Here is a 6,105-nt window from a genome sequence, read left to right on the forward strand (position 1 = left end):
ACATTTTACTTTGTACTTAGATACATTTTGAGTGCCCAATAGCTACATATAGCTAGTGTCCATTATATTGAAAGGCACAGCCCTAGACATCAACAACTGTTGATGTAATAATAATTAGCTATATAGATTTAAGACTAGAGTACAAATTCTGAATCCAAACTTTAAACAATCTAGATAAAAACAGTGATTTGCCACGTAGTTTTCTTGGGTATGCATTTATGAGGCAATTGGCTGTGGTTAGAAATCCAAGCTAAGTTCAAGCAAAAAGTTAACTAATTAATCTCAATGCAAAATTAGCCTGGAGCACCAATTACTGATTATGTCATGACAAGTACATAGTATATATCTCATATGTTGTTCTGTGATTGATTGGGATTATAAGACGTTGGTCTTTTAGCATTATGCTCTGACTCACCCAGCTGGTCTTGGATATATTTCCAACAGGACACTGAAAAACTTTGGTAGATTGATAATTATTTGTATGAGATGACCATTTTTTGTTAGGAAACCAGAGTTTGGTGATATCTATAGAAAGATATGGGGCTTAGGACAGAAGACATGGAGAATATGCCAATATCCAGATTTCATTTAATCTGTATTCCATTACAGTAAACAGAGGATTGGGACTTTTTGTTCAAGGAGATTGGAGAAGTAAGCACTCTGCTTTATTAGAGGACACCTTATAATTTAATGGATAGGATTTGTAATTCTGTTACTGCTTATCTATACAAAGGATAGAATATTTCTTTGGGTAAATTGGAGTGCTTTTAATTCATCTTTGTATCCTCTTTAGATAACATATTTGGAAATGAGTGAAAAACAGTAGTAATTAATGTTAATAATATATAGCTATCTCCTTTCTTAAAAAATAAAATAATGAACACAAATCTCACATATTAAAAAAGTGACCTTTTAACAATAAAAACAGAAGAAAGAAAACACACACACACACTCACACGCACTCATACACAGGGAAGAGTAAGGAACATGAGAATAATACTCCAAAATATTCATTCCCTAAAAAACATATTCTGCAAAGAGAAGAGAAAATCTGAATTCAGTTGAGAACTATTTTTAATCAGACTGTGTGAAAAGTAAATGATTTGATAGTAAGTCCACAGATGAGCCAGACTAAATTGGTTGACTTAATCAGTCCTTTACTACCTGTAAATGATAAGTTATTTTTTCAAACAGCTGAAATATTTAATTGAAAAATATTCATAATGAATGCTTTATTGCACCCCTTCTTAACTCCAGCAATCCTTTCAGAGTTTTGAGTTTACAGAATCAAATTATTAAAATCATGTTTCCTGTTTGACGAAACTGAAATGGTAAAGCACCAACATTAATGAGAGCATTTTCCTTAGCATAGAAGTTCAGCCGTATTTATTTACTATTTACCATACAGTTTCTCAATAAGAAGCATTTCTCACCTTATTTATTAGCTCATTAAGAAAAATATGGTTTGATTTTTATCCTGCATACATAAAGATTGCTTCTCCCACTTACTTCAGATGATGAAAAAAGATGTCTCCTGGCTGGATGAAGGTGATGAATCTCTCCTTTATGTTTTATAGTTATAGCTTTATGATTAGAGAAAGAAAAAGAAGTAGGGAAATACACAAAACACTAGATCTTGAAGAGCTCAAAGGGAAAACAACAGAACACTTCAAAGCCAGGAATAGAAAAATTTTAGAGCAAAATGCTAAAACAGATTATAAGGAATTTAGAAACTAATATGAATATTTAGAAATTAAACAGTACTTTTCTTGTGATGGTAAGGAAAGTTATATTTAACAGGTTTTCATTCTCTCTTTTTATTCTTCCTCTACTCTGTGATCTACATGACTACACATACCCACAGCTTGCAAAAATCTCTTATGAATAGTTCTGTCAAAATAGGTTACTTCAAGTTGAACAAAATAAAAATCTTAAATTTGAATGCACAGTAAGAAATCATTTCCAGAATTGTGTTCTGTGGAACAACACTACCACTAAAAACCCAGGAGAAAAAGGCCTCTGTGGTCAAAGTTTGGGGAATGCTATACATATTTCTCTTCTGCAGATTTACAATGGGCTTTTTCATATTAAGGTTCTGATAAATCCTGTAGTAAAGACTTTGTATAGCCTAATATTTTTCAAATTTATTTAAACAGGAAGGCTGTTTAAAATCTAGCATCTTGTGGAACAAATGTTTAAGAGAAAAAATATTCGGGGAAATGCTACTGTAGATCCATAGTATTTACTTTGGTTACAGCTCCAAGGTAAATTTTGAGTATTATCAAATTCATAAAACCCAGAAATTAAGAAACTAAGAAACAGATGTTTGGGGATTAGCTAGGCTAGCAAGGTAACTTGCTTATCAAAACCAACATCACAGCCCATGAGATATAAATTTATGCTAGATGCTTTCATTACAAGATCTTTGTTTCTCCAGATGTTTATGTCTCAGAAGAGCCATATGGTAGTAATGCCTTTTTTTTTTTTAATTTTTAATACAAGCTCTGGCCAATTTCATTAAAGAAAAATTGTGCACGATTTACTTTTCACCAGTCTGTTCTCGCATGCCTCTAATAATATCAGAATCACCTGGATCAATGATAGCCAGTGTGCATACTCTGTAGTATTTTCAACACACTGTGCCCAATTCAATATTATTGCCACTGTAGTGACGGACACCAGTTTTGGCCAACATGGCATAATACTCTATTTCAGATTTCCTCAAGGCTGGCCAGTTGTTGGCAAGGATGACCAGTTTCGCTTTGCCGTGTCCGATCATTTTCAGAGTCTGCTTGTACCCCAGCACGTACTTTCCACTTTTCGTAACCAGTTAGAGCCTAGAGTTGATCGACTCCAGTGACTTCTCCATCTTCTTTGTGGCCACCATCTTCCTGCCTTAGTTGTGGGAGGCCCCCAACCAAGAGCAGCCACCAAGATGGCCGGAGAGTGAGAAAGGGGTAGTAATGTCTTTATTCTCATTATAGTTGAATAAATCATGGAAATTTTGTGATCACTGATAAGTAGTTGGAACTGCAAATAATAAGTCTATGATAGCCAAGGATTAGAGATGCAGCCTAGTCACTTAATAGCTGTGTGACCTAGCTGTTTACCATCTCTGTTGCTAAGTTTTCACATCCATGAGTTGGGGTAATAGTAGTTCCTACCATGTAGAGTTTTATAAAAATTAAATGAGTTAGTACTTGTTAAAGTTCTTAGAACAGTAGTTTGATAAGTGCTATTTAAGGATTGCAAAATGAAACATAAAATACTTTCTTCATCAGTCTTATGCCTGAACATGGATGTCACAGATATGGATTTGTAAACTGTGGGCAGCAGTTTTGTGTCCCCATGAGTGGTAGGAAAATGGAAAGGAAGAGAAAGAGAAACAGGAAGGCTACCCAGTGCACCAAATGCATCAACTGCTCCACTTCCACACATTTGAGAAAATTTTTATTTTTTTGTCATTTGTGGGGTTTGGTTTGTTTGTTTAAATGTGGTCTTAAGACCAGCATCAGAAACTAAAGTTTAACAGACACTTCCAGTGGTTCTCAAACATACTGGAGTTTAAGAACCTCTACAAAAAAAACAACATAAAGAGTTCAGGTAAATAACGTATTGGTTGACATTCAGGAGCAGAAAGAGGAAAAAATACTATGTGTTGGCATCTCCACATGGTCCCCACGAGCCGCCTGTGTCCCTGATGGTTTTACACTTGTGATTTTAAGAGGTTATGGTCTTTTAATAAACTGATCTTTTCTTAAATTAAAAAAAAAGAACCTCTACCAGACACAGTTCAAAGTCTATAACTGTGCAGGGCTTCTTATGGTTGGCCTCGTCTAGTCTGCTCAGGTTCACACCGTCAGTTTGCCCAAGTAACACAAATCTGAAAACCGATGGCTTAACTAAAACTACTTAAGGCATTTCCCCTCTGATGGTGGGAGAGAAGTCTGTGATAGACTGTGTAGGGTCCACAGAGCTGTTCTCTCCTATCTCGGGGCTGCAGGCTCCTTGCATCTTTCTGCTCAACCATCCTCAGCACTTGCTTGTTACCTTGTGGTGATGTGGCGTTGTCCTTCTTCTGGGCATCATGTTTACATTCCAGGCAGGGAGAACAGGAAGGGAAAAGGGCAAAAGGCCCATCCCAGCTGAGCCTGCTCTGCTTTTAAGGAGTTTGCCTGGAGCCTCGTTTGACAAGGAACACTTTTAACTCACTGACCAGGCCTGGGCTGCACTGCTGTTCTTCACCCTCATTTGCAAGGAAGGCTAGGGAATGTCGTGTTTTCACTGGGCACATTTTTATGCCCAACAAAACTGCAGTAGGCTCTTTGACATACTCAACATTCCAAGCTTAAAAAAATGATGTTTTCTCAGCCTCCATGCCTCTGTGTATACAATTCACTTGAACAAGACTGCCCTTCCTCACTTAAATATTTTATGACCTTCTCTTCCTTCAACATCAATGCACGTTATCCATCCCTCTGTGAAGGATTCCAATCTCACCCCCAACACCCACCCCGTGTCATATTCATAATCCTTTATTATGGCACTATCATGTACACTAAGTCAGTAGACTGGCATCACTTTGAAGGCCAAGATATATGGCTTATGCCCGGAGGCCAACTACAGCAGTTAACTCACAGTAACTGCTTTAATAACGTTTTCTGAATGAATGAATGAACAAATGAACATATGAAAATTTGAATGAACAACTGAACTTATGAATGAATAGCGGAGCATTGCTGTTTTGGGGTAATGACTTCTATTAGACTCTGCTATTCATTTGTACTCATTCAGGGAAATACTTGCTATATATTTGGGAAGATATTATATTATGAAATTAAATGAAAGTAAGGAGGAGTATAGCAAAAACAATAAATACGTGAGCTCCTCTAATAGAGAACCTATGTTTATTACCTTTCGTCTCTATTGCTTCACCCCATGAAGGGTTTGATTCATAGTAGGTTTTTAATAAATGCTGAATGAATGAGCATTGAATTGAAAGGAAAAGAGAGAATAATGAAAGAATTAGCAGGCTGCTTTCATTTCTTAAAATTCCAGCAGTATCTTATTTTTTTTTTTTACATCTTTATTGGAGTATAATTGCTTTACAATGGTGTGTTAGTTTCTGCTTTATAACAAAGTGAATCAGTTATACATATACCTATGTTCCCATATATCTTCCCTCTTGTGTCTCCCTCCCTCCCACCCTTGCTATCCCACCCCTCTAGGTGGTCACAAAGCACCGAGCTATCTCCCTATGCTATGAGGCTGCTTCCCACTAGCTATCTATTTTACGTTTGGTAGTGTATATATGTCCATACCACTCTCTCGCTTTGTCACAGCTTACCCTTCCCCCTTCACATGTCCTCAAGTCCATTCTCTAGTAGGTCTGTGTCTTCTTTCCCATCTTGCCCCTAGGTTCTTCATGACTTTTTTTTTCTTATATTCCATATATATGTGTTAGCATACGGTATTTGTCTTTCTCTTTCTGACTTACTTCACTCTGTATGACAGACTCTAGGTCCATCCACCTCATTACAAATAGCTCAATTTCGTTTCTTTTTATGGCTGAGTAATATTCCATTGTATATATGTGCCACATCTTCTTTATCCATTCATCCGATGTTGGACACTTAGGTTGTTTCCATCCCCTGGCTATTGTAAATAGAGCTGCAATGAACATTTTGGTACATGACCCTTTTTGAATTATGGTTTTCTCAGGGTATATGCCCAGTAGTGGGATTGCTGGGTCATATGGTAGTTCTATTTTTAAGGAACCTCCATACTGTTCTCCATAGTGGCTGTACCAATTCACATTCCCACCAGCAGTGCAAGAGTGGTCCTTTTTCTCCACACCCTCTCCAGCATTTATTGTTTCGAGATTTTTTGATGATGGCCATTCTGACTGGTGTGAGATGATATCTCATTGTAGTTTTGATTTGCATTTCTCTAATGATTAATGATGTTGAGCATTCTTTCATGTATTTGTTGGCAGTCTATATATCTTCTTTGGAGAAATGTCTATTTAGGTCTTCTGCCCATTTTTGGATTGGGTTGTTTGTTTTTCTGTTATTGAGTTGCATGAGCTGCTTGTAAATTTTGGAG

The 6,105-nt window shown here is 36.7% G+C and overlaps 1 pseudogene across 1 annotated transcript; it reads right to left on the minus strand.

Moving 5' to 3' along the window:
- Nucleotides 1-2,539: 2,539 nt before the first annotated feature.
- LOC309968231 (large ribosomal subunit protein eL30-like) lies at nucleotides 2,540-2,887 on the minus strand (annotated as a pseudogene). The gene has a single exon. The product of its transcript is annotated as a large ribosomal subunit protein eL30-like (transcript).
- Between the last annotated feature and the right edge of the window lie 3,218 nt (nucleotides 2,888-6,105).

The sequence above is a fragment of the Leucopleurus acutus genome (genome assembly GCF_964270905.1).
Source record: "Leucopleurus acutus genome assembly, chromosome: 11".
Classification (NCBI taxonomy): domain Eukaryota; kingdom Metazoa; phylum Chordata; class Mammalia; order Artiodactyla; family Delphinidae; genus Leucopleurus; species Leucopleurus acutus.